Genomic DNA, 17,009 nt, shown 5'->3' on the forward strand with positions numbered 1-17,009 from the left:
TCTGATTTTTTGCGGGCTATGAGAAAAGGGGTGGGTGTATAGAAGAGGTGGTGGTAAGATCTGTCTCTGCATGGATGGGAAACCAAAAGGTTTCTTCAAGTTAGAAGATTCAGAGGCACGGGGAACAGAGGAGGGTGAGCTGAAGACTGCAGCTTTCCTGGTGTCCTTCCAAAGGTCCCCCCCAGATTTGGTGTCCTGTAGGGGCTTCCACCATGCACTCTGTGTTCTTTGGGGCTCTCGACCATCAGCCAGACTGAAAAGTGGGCACAGCTTCTTATTTTTATTGCCTCTGAACACTATCCTACAGGTGGCTCTCACTTTTGGGATTTGATTCTGATCTCTGAGTGGATAGCAATAGAGCAAGAATCAGGCTGAGTTCTAAGATTCCCTGATCTCACCAAGGTTACAAAGTTACTGTCCCTGGTAGCCAGATTTATAGTTGATTCCACTGCCATGGACCCAGCTTGTTCTGGATTTTGTCTTTCTTGCAATATCTAGCTCAGAAATTGAGGACGTACCCTGTGCTCAGCATTCTGCTAGGGATTAGGAATTCAATGTGAGTAAAAGAGGCATGATCCTGCCCTCATGAGTGTATGATGGTAGCTGGAGCTGTTCAAACAGTACTAATTATATATAATCACAAACTATGATAAGTGCTATAAAAGATGGGGAACTGTGAAAGAGCATAACAGAGACTTGGTCTAGTCTGGGGAGAGAGGGAAGGGTTCGGTGAGCAGGTACTCCAATCTAAAATCTGAAAAGTGGTAAGAATGAAGTAGGTAAATATTCGAGAGGGGAGGGAAAAGTACTTCAGCAGAAGAACCTTTATGTACACCCCGCGCTGAGGCAGGGTGTGCATAGCACACAGGAAGTGCTCTCAGCATCTCAGACCAAATTCTCATTTGCACTCAGGGATGCTTCCCAATACCCATGTGCTTCTGGGGCAAAAGTGTTACAATTCATTAATCAAGTGAGTGAACCATGCCTTCCAGCAAATAAATGTGCCAGTGGGCTCACACAGGTAAGCACATTATGGAGTAATACACTAACACAAAATGCATATTCACCCTTTAATACACCTTCACGTGGGCACACTTTTGTGCACGTGTATGAGCATATACACAAAACACAGTCTGCTAGAGTTTTATCCTTTTAGGGTCCTTTTAGGGAGAAGCAGGTTCTGCCTGGAACCTAGGATACTTGGACCAACCTGTCTTTACCTGTTAGCTACCAGCACATGGCTTAGGGATGAAATGAGCTTTGGGGGCAACTTTCTCCCATTGTTCTATGTTTTAATCTCTAGGTGAAGCACAAGGCTTCAAACCTCCTTTCTACCCGCTCTTCACTCCCCATCAGTGAGGGAGTTCTTGTCCAGATCAAATGAACTGTTGTTTATGGTGGGGCTAGGGGAAAGGCAGACGAAAGTCTTGCCTCTTCATTTCCTGCAACTAAGAAGGCTCTGGGACTGCTTCTGACCGCTGAAGTTGTCTACTGTAATCTCTAATTTCAACACTTGGAAGGCCAGGTAGGTCTGAGAAAAAATTCAGGGAAAGAAATGTTGCTTTTATTTACCTTTCATATGGGCCACGAAAAGCCTGAGTATTCATGTGACATAAATTCCAGCTCACCAGGGCAGACAGTAGGTGGGAATCTGGGTCTAAAAGTCCTGGGTAGAGAAGAGAGTGCTCATTTATTGGATTGTTCTCTGGTCCTCTCCTATGGAGAGCCCTCAACTGTTGATTGTGTGTTTGGAATCTTTGCTCTAGCCTCATTGGAGACTGAACTCAACAGCTCCATGTTCAGCTCTGTGGTTGTGTCCAAAGGAAGGGGGTTCCTGAGGTGGGGAAGGTCACTGTCCTCCACCTAGCAGCTGATGTAGGACCTGGCACATAGGAAACATTCAATAAATGATTGAATAAGTGAATGTTGAATGATGAATGAAGAAATGAGTGACCAAATGAGAAAGTGGTTGAGGAGGCTAAGTAGATATGAATCAAATAATCTCAGAGGACCAGGGCTTCTGCTTGGGAAGATAAAGACTGTTGGAGTTTGGGGAGGAGATGCCTTCAGGCTGATGTTACTGAAATGGCAGGCCTCCAGAGATGTCCCATTTACAGTCCCTGCTCCGACTCTCACACGACATCAGCAGTGGTCTCAGTCACAAATCTGGGCCTTGAAAGGACCCCACACTAGGGGGTTGTGTGGATAGAAGAGAAGCAGAGTCATAGTTTTGGTCATATTGGGCCTAGTATGACCTTGCTCTTCCCAAAGAAAATGTACCCTTTCCTCAGACCAAGAGATTTTTTAGAAAGCCAAAGAGCAATGAAGCTTGAAAAGCTGATTTGCACAACAAATAGCCAGCCCAGTAGTTGGATAGTAATTTAAGAGAAAGGTATCATCCAAAAACCAGAAAGGGCTTTTATGCATCTGTGTTCTTTATTTTTTAAAGATGTTCCCCTAATATCTCTGTCATAAATACATTGGTACATTTTTTTCTAGATTATTTTTAGGGTTTCACTACTTACACTTAATTTTAAATAACAGTTAACATTATTGAGGCTTTTCTCTAGCCAGGCCCCGTTCCAAGCTCTTTACATCTGAATCCACGCAATTGTTCTTTAATGCAAGTAAGTATTATTATTCCTAACTTCAGATGAGGAAAACTGAGGCATAAAGAGAGATGAAGTACTTTGCTTAAAGTTTTATAGCTCCTGCATAATAGAGCCAGGATTTGAAATTAGTGTACTTCCAGAGTCTACACTCTTAACTACTGCACTAAATCAAGTTAATTAATGCTTTAATCCTTACCTCTAGAAAGTGAAGAGGGGTACGATTTGTGGTATTTCATTAGAATTTTTGCACCCCTGACTCCTGCAAGTATCTACACTGGATTGAAATATTTTCTTTACCGTATCCTGCATATGTGTACATGTGTATGTATTTTTGGTGTTTTTAAATTTAATCTACTACTTCAATTTTAACTTTGAAATATTTAATGACAAAACACTCAATGCTTGACTCATCAATCCTTTGCCAAATGCCATTGTCCAATTTTGGTTATTTTTCTAAATATACTTTATAGTAGATGTCAAATTTCATAAAAGACCAAAGGAGATCTTGAATGGCTTTCTATTACATGCATAAATTAGAGGAGAATTGAGGGGTTCGCAAGAGACAGTCTTTCCTTTTAAAACAGAGAATGTTTCCATTCAAGTTTCACTTGTGTCTGTAGAAAGAACAGACACAAGAGAGACGAATGTGTAGTTTCTTCACATAAGTCTTACTCAGGTTTAAGCACTACATTTGTTTTTGGTTATTTTGAGTGAAAATTTTTGCATTATATTTTCAGAATGGATATTGCTGTGGTGAAACTATGCTGTTACCAGTTACACTATGAATTATTATTTTAGACAGTTTTTTTGATTCTCATGCAAACAAACATGTGCATCCTTGAAAAATAAAACCTCCTCTCTTCTAATAGTTAATTTGACCTCTTTTCTAGAAATGTAAGTTGACTTATTTTCACAGTTTGAGCTATATATATATGATAATATTTATTAGATAATGTAAATAATTAAAATAAGAATATAAAAAACATCAATAATTCCACTACCCAGATAGCACTGCTAATAACATGATGGTTGTGTTTCCACATATTTTACAAAACTGTGATTATATTGTATATAGACTTTTATAACCTGCCTTTTCAACATGACAATATACCATGAAACTTTCCAAGTTATTAAGTAGCCTTTTGGAGCTCATTAGTTTAATAAATAATTCCTAAACCCTTCATATATGTCAGAAAATGTGCTTGGTAGTAGAAATACAATGGTGAACAAGATAGATATGGTTCCTGCTTGAAGAAGCTTACAATATTGTGGAGATAACAGACCTTCAAAAAAAAAAAAAAAAAAGAAAGAAAAGAGTAGCTAACACAGAGCACTCACTGTGAACTAGGCCTGTTCTATAGACTCTCTGCCTATTAACTCATTAAATTCTTACAACCCTATAAGGTAGGTATTTATTATTATTATTATTTTTGTTTTTGCGGTACGCGGGCCTCTCACTGCTGTGGCCTCTCCCGTTGCGGAGCACAGACTCCAGACGCGCAGGCTCAGCGGCCATGGCTCACGGACCCAGTTGCTTCGCGGCACGTGGGATCCTCCCAGACCGGGGCACGAACTCGTGTTCCCTGCATCGGCAGGCGGACTCTCAACCACTGCGCCACCAGGGAAGCCCAGGTAGGTATTATTATTAACCTATTTAACAGATGAGTAAAGCAAGGGATAGCTATGTGGGTTTAGTTCAAGGTTGCACAGCTAATAAATGAAGGAGCTGGGATTTGGGCCAGTGCTTTTAGAGACAACACCTTTTATCTTTATTCTATATAATTTTCTATTATATAAATAATTATTGAATTACAATTCAAATTAACTTCATGCAGGGAATAAACAAGGCATTTTGCTTGTGTATGTAAGGGGAGGATAGATATAATTTTAGAAGGGTCAGAGTTATCTCTCTGAAGGAAGAATTCATGCAGAGACTTGAAGGATAAGAGGAAGCCAGACATTCAGAGAGCTGGGGGAGGAAAGTTTCAGGCAGAGGGGAAAGTATAAAAGAGTTCCCTGAGTTTGGTTAGAGCTCGATACATTTGTAGGGAAAGGAAAGAACGCCTGTGTGTCCAGAGTAGAGAGAATGAGAAGGAGAGTACTTCAAGGTGAGGTGGGAAAGAGACGTGAGTGCAAGATCACAGAGGGTTCTACTGTGAGTGTGGATTTTATTCTCATCTATGTGGAGCGTGAATGAGAGGGTAGCTGTGGTGACAGCTGAGTCAAGGCAAAGACCCCTGCAGTCATTCAGGTGAGAGACTGTGTTGGCTTAGACTAGGCTTCTCCACTGGGGCAGATGACAAGAAGTGGACAACTGAAAACATGTTTTGGACACTGAATTTATAAAACTTTCTGATAAGATGGGGTGTGCAAGGTTAAGAAAAGGGAGGAGTTAAAGATCCATTTATTTATTCAGCTAATATTAATTGAACACCCCCTCTATGCCAGGTCCTGTCCTATGTCCCAGAGCTAGGAGGTGCTCTAGATCACAAAGCCTTGCCTTCACGAAGCCAACAGAGACGGGACAGTCACCAAGTAATCAATATAATTTTAAGCAATGAGAGAAGCTAAGAAGAAACACAGGCTAAAGAGGAAAATCGACAGTGAACTGTTTTGGAGTCTTATCAGGGAGACCATCACTCAAGAGAGCATTTAAGCAGAGATGTGAGTTAGCCAAAGCAAGAGTTCCCAGGCAATAGGCACGTCAATTACCATACGACCCAGCAGTCCCACTACTGGGCATATACCCTGAGGAAACCATAATTCAAAAAGAGTCATGTACCAAAATGTTCATTGCAGCTCTATTTACAATAGCCAGGAGATGGAAGCAACCTAAGTGTCCATCATCAGATGAATGGATAAAGAAGATGTGGCACATATATACAATGGACTATTACTCAGCCATAAAAAGAAACGAAATTGAGTTAGTAGTAGTGAGGCGGATGGACCTAGAGTCTGTCATACAGAGTAAAGTAAGTCAGAAAGAGAAAAACAAATACTGTATGCTAACACATATATATGGAATCTAAGAAAAAAAAAGAAAAAACAAGGTCATGAAGAACCTAGGGGTAAGACGGGAATAAAGACACAGACCTACTAGAGAATGGGACTTGAGGACACGGGGCGGGGGAAGGGTAAGCTGTGACAAAGTGAGAGAGTGGCAGGGACATATATACACTACCAAACGTAAAATAGATAGCTAGTGGGAAGCAGCCGCATAGCACAGGGAGATCAGCCCGGTGCTTTGTGACCACCTAGAGGGGTGGGATAGGGAGGGTGGGAGGGAGGGAGTCGCAAGAGGGAAGAGATATGGGAACATATGTATATGTATAGCTGATTCACTTTGTGATACAGCAGAAACTAACACACCATTGTAAAGCAATTATACTCCAATAAAGAGGTTTAAAAAAAAAAGCAGGCAGAAGCAGGAATACAAGAAGGCTGCTGTGACTGAAGCAGGGTGCTCAAGGGGTGAGGTCATGGAGTCAGGCATGGGCCAAATTATTAGGGCATTTTAATCTTGGGTTTTTTTTGTTTTTTTTTTTTTGCGGTATGCAGGCCTCTCACTGTTGTGGCCTCTCCCGTTGAGGGGCACAGGCTCCAGACGCGCAGGCCTAGCGGCCATGGCTCACGGGCTTAGTTGCTCCGCGGCATGTGGGATCTTCCCGGACCAGGGCACGAACCCGTGTCCCCTGCATCGGCAGGCGGATTCTCAACCACTGCGCCACCAGGGAAGCCCCATTTTAATCTTGGGAAGGCATTTAGATTTAATTCAAATGTAATAGGAAAATCTTTGGTGGTTTTGGGTAAAGAGTTGAGGTTAATTGATCTATAATATATTTTTTAATGATCACATTGGCTACTTGTAGTGTCAGCCCAGACAGTTTTATTCTTTTTCTTTTTTGTACTGCAAGAGCCTAACTGGGGCTTTGGTTGCCCAGGCATCCAAATCAAAGAGACATCCACTTGAAAGATGGCTATCTCCCTAAAAACACATTGCTAACCACAGGACTAAATAAAGAGTCAGGGTGCACCCCCCTCTGATACTTCCTTTGCTTTAGAGGTTGTGGTTGATTTCCATAACTATTTGAACCACTTATTTTTTTCTCTTCCCTCAATTTAAATTTTTGTTGTTAAGTTTTAAATCCACCAGTAAATAGTGAACCCGTAAAATCCTAGGTGCCCACCCTTGACCCTAATAAAAGAAGAACCTCAGACTCTTTTTTTCTCCTTCTACCCACAACATTGCCATGTGGCCCCAAGTGTGCTATGTAACTTCCAGGACCTGTAAGTAAGAAACCTTGTCTTTTTCAAAGTTCCCTGACGGTTATCACTGAGGGTGTCTTGCAATCATAATAAGAACCACAAGGCCAGGTCCAGCCACAGCATTGGTGATGGATTGACTGAGACCAGCCCAAAACACTACTGTGGAAATTAGTCAAAAATGGACCAAGGGGGCTTCCCTGGTGGCGCAGTGGTTGAGAGTCCGCCTGCCGATGCAGGGAACACGGGCTCGTGTCCCGGTCTGGGAAGATCCCACGTGCCGCCCAGCGGCTGGACCCGTGAGCCATGGCCGCTGAGCCTGCGCGTCCGGAGCCTGTGCTCCGCAACGGGAGAGGCCACAGCAGTGAGAGGCCCGCGTACCGCAGGAAAAAAAAAAAAAAAAAAAAGGACCAAGAAAGGAAGTAGGGAAACCAGCGAGGAGGCTATTGCAGTATTGAAAGTATGGAGGTGATCAGATTCAGGATATACTTTGAAGAGAAAGCCCATAGTACTTGCTGATGACTTAGATGTGAAAAGAGAGGAATTGTGGGTGATTCCTGTGTTTGGATGAATGATAATTTTATTAGAAGAGCAGAGAACTCGAGGAAATGGCAAGTCTGAGATTCTGTTCTGACATTAACTGTCTTGGATGTAAAGTTAGTTGATGTGGGGGAGACTGAGAGAATCAGGTTTGTGGAGAGAAAGTCAAGAGCCCGTTCATTGCTATGTATTATTCCCCTTATCATGGCAGCAAAGGGTTCTAATATACGCCAGCTCCAGGTTCGTCCTATAAGAGAACAAAATTTGCCACCCCAAAATGCGAGGATTAATTTAGGTTGATTATCTTTAAGAGACATAAGACTCAGGAAGATTTTCTTGTTATCTTCTCCTCAATTGCCCAAAATAATTTAGATAAAGGGCCTGTTCCAGGAAGAAGAACTATCAGCATAGATAACTAAATTATAATATGAATTAGGTGTGGTAAACTGGGGGAAGCTTAGCAAGTCCTATTTAATCAAAACCCTGTGTCCCATTGTCTCAACACTGCCAAGAAAACATTTATTTACCAAACATTTACCTTTCCATCTCCATGTGAATTGCCTTCCTCCCCTTTGAAATCCCAAACCAAAAGACATAATACTCAGTATTTAACAAGTATCTGCTCTGTTCCAGGTACTGTGAGTTGCACTTTATAAACATTATCTCCTTGAATCTTGAAAACAAGTCTGTGGAAAACTACCATATCATACATGATAAAAAGTAGGCTTAAAAAGGGTAAAAGACTCGTCAAAGGTCATGAAATTGTGACTGGTGTTTAAACCAGGGCTATATCGGCTCTAGAGACTCCAAGCTCCCTTTTTTTCTTAATAGTAAATTTTAAATTGATTAAATAAATAGTAAATTGAGTGTTTTATTTTATTTTATAAATTTAAAAGAAATATATATACACCATCAACAGAAGAATGGGTAAAGAAGATGTGCTACATATATACGATGGAATATTACTCAGCCATAAAAGGAACGAAATAGTGCCATTTGCACATGTGGACCTAGAGACTGTCATACAGAGTGAAGTAAGTCAGAAAGAGAAAAACAAATATCGTATAATATCACTTATATATGGAATCTAGAAAAATAGTACAGATGAACTTATTTGCAAAGCAGAAATAGAGTCATAGATGTAGAGAACAAGTTTATGGTTACCAAGGGAGGAAGGAGGGGATGGGACAAATTGGGAGACTGGGATTGACATATATACAGTACTATGTATAAAATAGATAACTAATGAGAACCTGCTGTATAGCACAGGGAACTCTACTCAATAACCTCTGATGAGCTAAATGGGAAGGAAATCCAAAAAAGAGGGGATATATGTATACGTATATCTGATTCACTTTGCTGTACAGCAGAAACTAACACAACATTGTAAAGCAACTATACTCCATTAAAAAAAATAAAGTACAAAATGTGAAAAAAAAGAAATGTATGTACAATATAAAAATAGTCAAATGATGCCAGCTCCTCAGGAAGAATAAAGTGTGGTCCTTATGACGAAGAACTCAATGGGCTGTGTGGCCAGGACCCCTACTTGAAACACAAGTCTATAAATGGACTGGGAAAGGTCATCAACTTGGGCAGGAGACATTTAGACACTGGCAATAGAGCCTGTAGGAGAGAAGATGAAAGATGGTTCACCTCAAAGACTGTGAGGGAAAAAAACTTCCTGGAACTATGAGATATGCAAAGGTGATTCCAGACAATTGTTACCTGGAATGTTCTTCAACCTCTGCTACACATTAATGTAAAAGCTATACTAGCTAAGGAAAAGCCAGAAACATTAAATTGAATATCTGATCCTGCTGAGGGCAATCCAACTGGAATCCCCAATGGGAATTGGGTTTGGTACTGATATTTGTATAACAGAAGTTGTTCTGAGGCCTGGACATTACCAGGAGAGGCCCACTAGGCTGCTGGCTGCCAGCCAGCCATGAGGATCACTGTGAAATTTACTGGGACTGAAAAAGTCTTTTGAACTCAGAAATGACAACTTATCAGGGTCTTGATATAGGTTGGACATGGAGAACACTCATTCAAACTAACTGAAGTTTAAGAACACATATTAATATATCATAAACAATGTAGTTGTAGAAGGATCTAGGTGTTCACGTTGCCCCCATCTAACAGAATCTCCTGGCATTCTAAGCAACCAGATCCTACCTTTGTAGTCCTTTGAAATTCTAGAATCAGAAAAAATGGTCAAGTATGCAATGGAAAAAGCCTAAGACAGCCTGTTGTATCCATCTTCACAGTAAAAAATATAATTGTTTCAGGGATTAGACATTACTCTTGGGGCTCATTTGCTTGGAGGAGTCAAAACAGTGCCTTAGAGAGTCACTATTATCTGCTTTTACAGCTGAAATATGTCCCCTCCCAAGTGACAATTCTCCTCCTCAAATATACCTCAAATCAAATAATTGTTAAGTCAAAAAGACCTAAAGTCAAACCTTACTTTCTCATTAATTTCTCTTGTCTTAGGTCTGACCCTCTGGGACTTGAGATCATAGTTTTTCTCTCTAGGAGCAACTTTGTTTCCAAATTCTCAGAGACCATGTTGTTCTCTTTCTTAGAACCATGTAGATGGGTTACCCAGCCTGGTGAGCTTCAGAGATGCAAGCTGCCTCAAGACCCCCACCACTCCAAGGCTGGTGGACTAATTATACATATCTTGATTCCATTCATATAGAAATAGCAACTTGAGACCTGACTGGGCCATAGATGGTATACAGTAATTTAGTAGAATATAGGTGACTAGAGTTAGCACTTCCTAAGCTAGTTCTTAGACTAGTACGTTTTCTGCTGAGCTATATTCACCTATCAGACTCAAGTGGTATGATTTTCAACAGTGAAACAGGTTGGTGCGAAACATGTTTTTAGACAGGAACATTTCATTTTTTTCTACTGTTACTTAAATCAAATGGTAAAGAAAGCCAACTTCAGGCAGGTGGTAGAGACCACTGTCCTTCCACCATTCATGTCTACCTCTCAACTGTGACCTCATCACTGACATCCCCCTAAGGCTGGCTCTGGAGAAGGGCAGCTGCCACCCAATGGAAGACAGGTGGCTTCAGGGCTACATTGGGAGGTGGGGTCCACAGGACTTGGATGAGAGGACATCACGGGACACCTACTGGTCCCTGCACTCAGGTGTGCTAAGTGCTACATCGAGGCTTCTTCAGATCCTCAGGGGCCCCTGAATTCTGCTCTTGAGGAAATATGGCACGGGCTAGGGAAGAAGCAGGGGACAGCTGGCTGGTGTCTGGTCGGGAGCCACCATCACACATCATCAGAGTGTCTGTCAAGACACCACACGACTGCCAGGAATTTATGCTGGCAGAAAACAGCAGCATCCGCCACTTTCAGAAACAGATCTCCAAATGCCTTCACTGTGACACTGACGGACTGGTGCTCATCTTCTCCGGAAAGATCCTTCGGGATCAAGACATACTGAGTTGGCGAGGCATCCTTGATGGCACTACGGTCCACCTGGTGGTGAGAACCCGTGTGAAAGGAGCTCTGCCCGGTCCCAGCACTCTGCCAGGCCCTGCCCGCCTCTGCACCCATCATTCTGAACCATCCACCTCGGAGAGTGCTAGGATGCTAGCCAGGCTGGGCCGGCTGGCCCAGAGCTCTGCTTAGCTAGCTGACTTCCTTGGCCAGCTGACTCAACCCCTGTTGGCTGACCCTGAGTCCGTGGGGGGCAGGGGGAAGGGGTCAGTTCTTGGAAGACCCTGTGGTTCAAGGCGAGTGAGAAATGAGCCAATGCCAGCCATGTTCCTGAATCCTCAAGACCAGAACAGAAACCCAAGCCAGCACTTAAGGCTCTGGAAAACTTGCAGAACCCGGCCCAGTAACAGGAGCCACTGCACACGGACAAGCGGGAGCTGGAAGCCTTGAAGGCAGTGCCAGGTGGTGGCGATGCTATGCGTCCTGTCTGCTCTGATATCCAGCACCTCAGGCTCTCCACTCTGGCCCCTTGGGTTGCCTCCAAAGGCCACAGCCCAGGTTCAGAGCCTTGCAGAGGGGGTGGGCCAATCCCCACCACAGTACTAACACCACCACCACAGTCCCCGCAGACTTTGCACCTGCTAGGCCATTGGCACAGGAAGTCAGTGCAGCGGTAGTTGTCCAGTCCCGGCGCATGGTTTCAAACCAGGCTAATTCAGGGTGAAGGACTGGACTGTCAAACTTACACTCAGGCCAGGGTCTTTCCTTCCAGGAGAGCCAGCAGCCCATAGGGAAAGCTGCTCCAGCTGGTCGGCTGAGACCGTCACCCTCTGCCTTGCGTAAAGCCTTACAGTTCCTGCAGCAAAATCCAGCTCTGCTCCACCAGCTGGCAACAGGCAGCCCCCTGCGACATCATATTCCCCTCCTTCCCATACTCACCAACCCATGGGCACTGCAGGCATTAACACAGATAGAAAAGGGCCTGCAGATATTGTCCAGGGAGGAGCCTGGGTTGGGACCTTGTTTATGGGATCCAGGCAGACCACATGAGGCTAAAGGAGCTTCTGAAACTAGGGCTGGAGGACAGGGTCGCAGAGAAGACCCTGTGCAACCCACCTTGGCCGTTCTTCAGCTCCTCCACGCTCTGGCCAATGCTTGCTCCCAGTCTACCCAGTCCTCAATGTCCTCATCCCCCCTCACTGAAGGCCGCTACCGGCAAGAACTGGAGCATCTGAAGGCCATGGGTTTTGCTAATCACGATGCCAATCTTCAGGCCCTCATGGCCATGGGTGGAGGTATCCATGCTGCCATTGAGAGGCTGCTGGGAAAACCGGAGGCCTAGGTCCCTCCAGCAGATGCCCACAATGCACCACCCCGTGGAGAGGAGGCAGGCGAAGGAAAGAGAAGGGGAGGGAGGGGAGGAGCTTATTTTGGGAATTCCTCCTGTTCAGATCACGAGCGCACTTGTAGAGCCTCCCCTCAGTGTCCAAACCTGTTCTACATTAAAAAAGATGGCTTGGATCTTATGTGTGCTGTCAATTTGGGGGCAGGTGGGCCCAAATTGTTTTGTGGGGGAGGGATTGATCATATTGTATGGTCTTGGGTCTGGGCTTCACCTATTCTCAGAACGCTAATCTCGGACAATTTTCCAAATTTGAACATGAGGTGGGGAGATCCTGAATTCTTTCCACTATCTCTACCCCTGCTCAATGGAGACCCAGCTCCCCACCAACATTACTAACATCACCACAAGCCACCCTATTACAACTCCAGGACTCATTACAATTATCAAGGAGGAAGAAATTTTCCTCTACCCTTCTAGGTTCTTCTGGTTGGTCTACAAATTAAATTGATATGAGACAGATTAACAGGAAAAAAAATCCCTTGAAAGTTTAATAACATGTAGGGGAGAGACCAGGAAAACTAAGCTGCCCTTTGAAGGGGCCAAAACCCTCACCTTAAATACCATCCTCAGCTAAAGACAAAAGAGGACTTTGAGGGTGGGGAGAGTCAAATATGGGAGGTTACCAGGAAAAACACAGTTAACAAGGGTGTGGTTGTAGTTGCTATGGGGGTTTAAGTCATTGCCTCTGCATTGATAATAGTTTCTAGAGATTTGGTCATTCCCTTCTTCCTGGTACAGCTAGGGAGACACTGATACAAATGGAGATTTCCCTTATAAATGTAAATATTTCTTACAAAAGGGTAACTCCTACTTGGTTTTCAGAATTTCTCCCATGTCTGCTATGCCTTAGAAAATAGTATGCCAGAGATGTATGATGGGGCGGAAAATTCTGCTCCTGTACAATATATGCAGTTGACCCTTGAACAACTCAGGTTTGAATTGCATGGATCTACTTATACATGAATTTTTTCAATAAATACATACAATAGTACTACACAATCCAGGGTGGTTGAATCCATGGATGGGGAACCAAGGACATGTAGAGCTGACTGGAAAGTTATACATGGATTTTTCAACTGCATGGTGGTTGATGCCCTTAAATCCCACATTGTTCAAGGCTTAACCATATATCGTACAGGTCTAACATGTTAGAAACACAGATCTAACATGAAAAAGAACTAGCTAAGAAGGGACCAAACAGTGTAAATCAGTTCTGTAGTTGGCCTAAATGATCTTGCATTATACTGAATGAATTATTTAATAACAATTAAATCCCTCATTACCAAGCAACAAGTTTTATTTTTATGCAAAGTTGTTGCTAGCCTGGTAATATACCTCCTGTGTTTGCCTTCCCTTTTTCCATGTTTTTTCTTTCCTCTCCTTCATTTTCATTACCTTCAGTTTATATCCTCCAATAAAGCATTATTGTAGGCTTTTTCTCAAGTTTTTTTCTAAAGCATTCAGACTTATTTTGGGTTCTGGGACCCAATTCCACTTTGTGGGGAGGAATTCTTGGACACCAGCCGAGTGTCCTAGAATTCAACTCAATTCTGACACAATCCTCCTGGAGATAGCGTCAGATCCCACAGTTTTAAGTCTCAGTCCCATGAGACCACCCTCCACTTCCAACTGCAAGCCCAGGTTGCCACCCATGCTTCTAACCAACCGGCTACAGATTGGAGGTCCCAACAACCCCTTCATCTCACTATGCCAAGTAAAAGTCCAGGTGGTTACTTGTACTTCTGACTGACTGGCTACAAATCAGAGGTTCCCACAACCCCCTCTTTGGGTTCAATCAATTTGCCAGATGAGAACTCCGAGAAACATTTTACTTACTATATCACCCATTTATTATATAATAATATAATTCAGGAACAGCCAGATGAAAGAAATATAGAGTATGGTGTGAGGACAGGAAGTGGTGCTTCCATGCTCTCCCTGAGCTCGCTTGTCACTCTCTCAGCACCTCCACATGTTCACCAACCTGGAAGCTCTCTGAATTCCCTCTCTTTGTGCTTTTTTTTATGACGTCTTCATTACATAGGCATGACTGATCAAATCATTGGTTATTTGTGATTAATTCAACCTCCAGCCCCTGTCCGTTCCTTGGAGGTCAGGGAGATGACACTGAAAATTCCAACCCTCTAACCACATGCTTGATTCTTCTGGCAACCAGCCCTTCATCCTTAGATGGGGTCCAAAAGTCATCTCATTATCAACAAAAGACACCATATGCTCTCATCACTTAGCAGATTCCCAGGGTTTTAACTCTGTGCCAGAAATAGAAATAAAGACCAAACATATATTTCTGATTATAAATCACAATATCACAGTGACCTAAAGGGTATAGCCAATGTGGCTTCAATCCTGCATGAATTATAAAGAAAAATGAAAATAAAAACATTTAATAGATTCCTGAACACGTTATCTTCTGAACAAGCTGACTGATTCATGAACTTTAAGGCTTTTATCTAAAACAAATTAAATTTGGATTCTCTAATTGTTCATGATCTGCTGTGGTATTTCCATTATTAACACTAAAGTCACCTGTTGGAAATAGTTATTACTTTTTCCCTCAATTTATAACTTCAGCATCTTTATGTACTGTTAACACTACTTACTGAGTTATCTCTACCTCTGGTCACTCTGTTAATTCTTTACAATGGAATTTTATACCTCTAGGCTATAACTCAGGATTTTACAATTTGGTAAGTTTCCCTACTAAAATATTAAAATCCTATATTCACATTTTCTTTTGAATGTTTGTATTTTATTTAAAAAAACCATGAATATAAAAGACCCTGGTTCCTGGGAAAAGCCTATGAGAACTGAGGAATAAACATCAGAATGTGGTGTGCACGTCACAGTCATGTGCTAGTGCCCTGTACATACTAGAAATGTGGGGAAATAAATCCAGAACAAGGTTCTTTCTTCAATATCCACGGTGGTCTATAGCTAGGGCCAGCAAAAAGAAGGGTTCAATCACTATTCTGATCACTACGTGCCTCTGAAAAAGGCAGCCCCCCGGGTAGTCACTTTTCTGAAATATGGTCATTTGGTTCTTTTCCTGCTTCGTTTTCATTGGCAGGAGCTCCAGGACCAATGGAGGTAAGGCAAAGCTTTCTCCACCCCCACGTCTCTCCCATCACACTCTAGTACCTCCTCTGAGAGCCCTCAGTTGTTGCATCAGCGATGTACTTCTTTCTTTGTTATTCTCTATTGTATCAACCTTTCATTTCTTTCATAGCAGTTACATAAAGTTGTAATTATTTATTGTTGCTTTTAAAATTTCTTTATTTGCCTTCTCTCTTAAAATAGAAGTATCATAGAGGCAAAGAATATATGCAGTGGTAGATCCTTGGTAACTAGTACTCACTAAAAATATAGGGGCTTTCCATTAAATAAACTAATGAATGAATAAATAATTTTCATTAACTAACTAAATAAAGCAGAATAGATGCTTTCTATCATTAAAACTCAATGCCCAGTGATAGAACAGTAACATATCAAGAAAAGTGCTCCTCTGTGGATTTGAGTTTAATTTTTTCTATAAATGATTCTGACCTGATGATCTGGTCACTTTAGTTTAGTCTACATAGATAATATATGTATTTCTGTCTCACTTTTCTGTAGCAGTTCCAGTCTTGGCCAGTCAGCGTACGAGGTAGATATGTTCTTCACCTATTTGATGTCTCATAGCATTAATAATCCAAACTCTAAAATTTAGGGTTCACTATAAAAGACTGAGACTATCACAATGATAGGAACAATACATAATAACTACCTTCATGATTATTGTTGTCATGATTGCTTTTAAGTCACTGTTTGGTAGCCTGTAGCATTTTCTTCTAATTTTCTCCATTTTTCTCCAGGAGCCGCCCGTAGATGCTGTACAAGCCACAAGATGGCAGGAGTGGGTTATGGAGCCGCTGACCCAGCTGGGGCCATCCAGAGGGCACTTTGAGGGAAGAACCTGTAGACCCCATACAAGGAGGGTTGGAGGCGGGAAACCAAGGACTCTTTCCCCACTTCTTTTTCCCAAGGGGAGATGCTAAAAGTAAGTCCCTTTTCTTTCCATTGTTGACAGCAAAGACAACAAGGTCATTACTCTTAAAAAAAAACCATTGGCTTCTTTGGAGTCTTAGTCTGTATTCACGTTAACCCAAGAACACACACAAGCCAACAATGCTCTTAGTGTAGGATGATGGAAACAGCCTCACACAGCTCCTGGCTTCAAAAACAAGACTGTATGCTTGAGTATTTTCATACATGTGTATGTAAGTGTGTTGAAAAAAGGGCAGAGAGGTTATAAATAGGGATTCTCTCTAAGGAAGGTATGAAGGTAATGGTGAGGGGTCTTTCACTTTATAATTAACATGTATGAAGTATATCTATTATGTTATATTTGCATCATGGAACTATTTAAAGTATTCATGTAAATTTTAAAAGACTCAATTATTTACTGGTTACATGATCTTAAAAGATTTTCTCAAATTATCATATTTTATTTTTTTATTAGTAAAAATAAGATGTAAAAAATATGTTTCATAGAGTTTTATTGAGGCATAATGAATGTAAATCTCCTAATAGTGCTGCATGTGGCTCACAGTGGCTGCTAAAATACAACTGCTAATGGATTTCTACTAACTATTAATTATCATTTTGTGCCTACCACCACACATGCATGCAAGCACGTATCATCTTCTATCATGTTGGCCTCATGC

At 42.1% G+C, this 17,009-nt stretch overlaps 1 pseudogene; it reads left to right on the forward strand.

Annotated features, from left to right (window-relative positions):
- The first annotated feature begins 10,490 nt into the window (after positions 1 to 10,490).
- LOC131759962 (ubiquilin-1-like) lies at positions 10,491 to 12,222 on the forward strand (annotated as a pseudogene).
- The last annotated feature ends 4,787 nt before the right edge of the window (positions 12,223 to 17,009 follow it).

The sequence above is a fragment of the Kogia breviceps genome, chromosome 7 (genome assembly GCF_026419965.1).
Source record: "Kogia breviceps isolate mKogBre1 chromosome 7, mKogBre1 haplotype 1, whole genome shotgun sequence".
NCBI lineage: Eukaryota > Metazoa > Chordata > Mammalia > Artiodactyla > Physeteridae > Kogia > Kogia breviceps.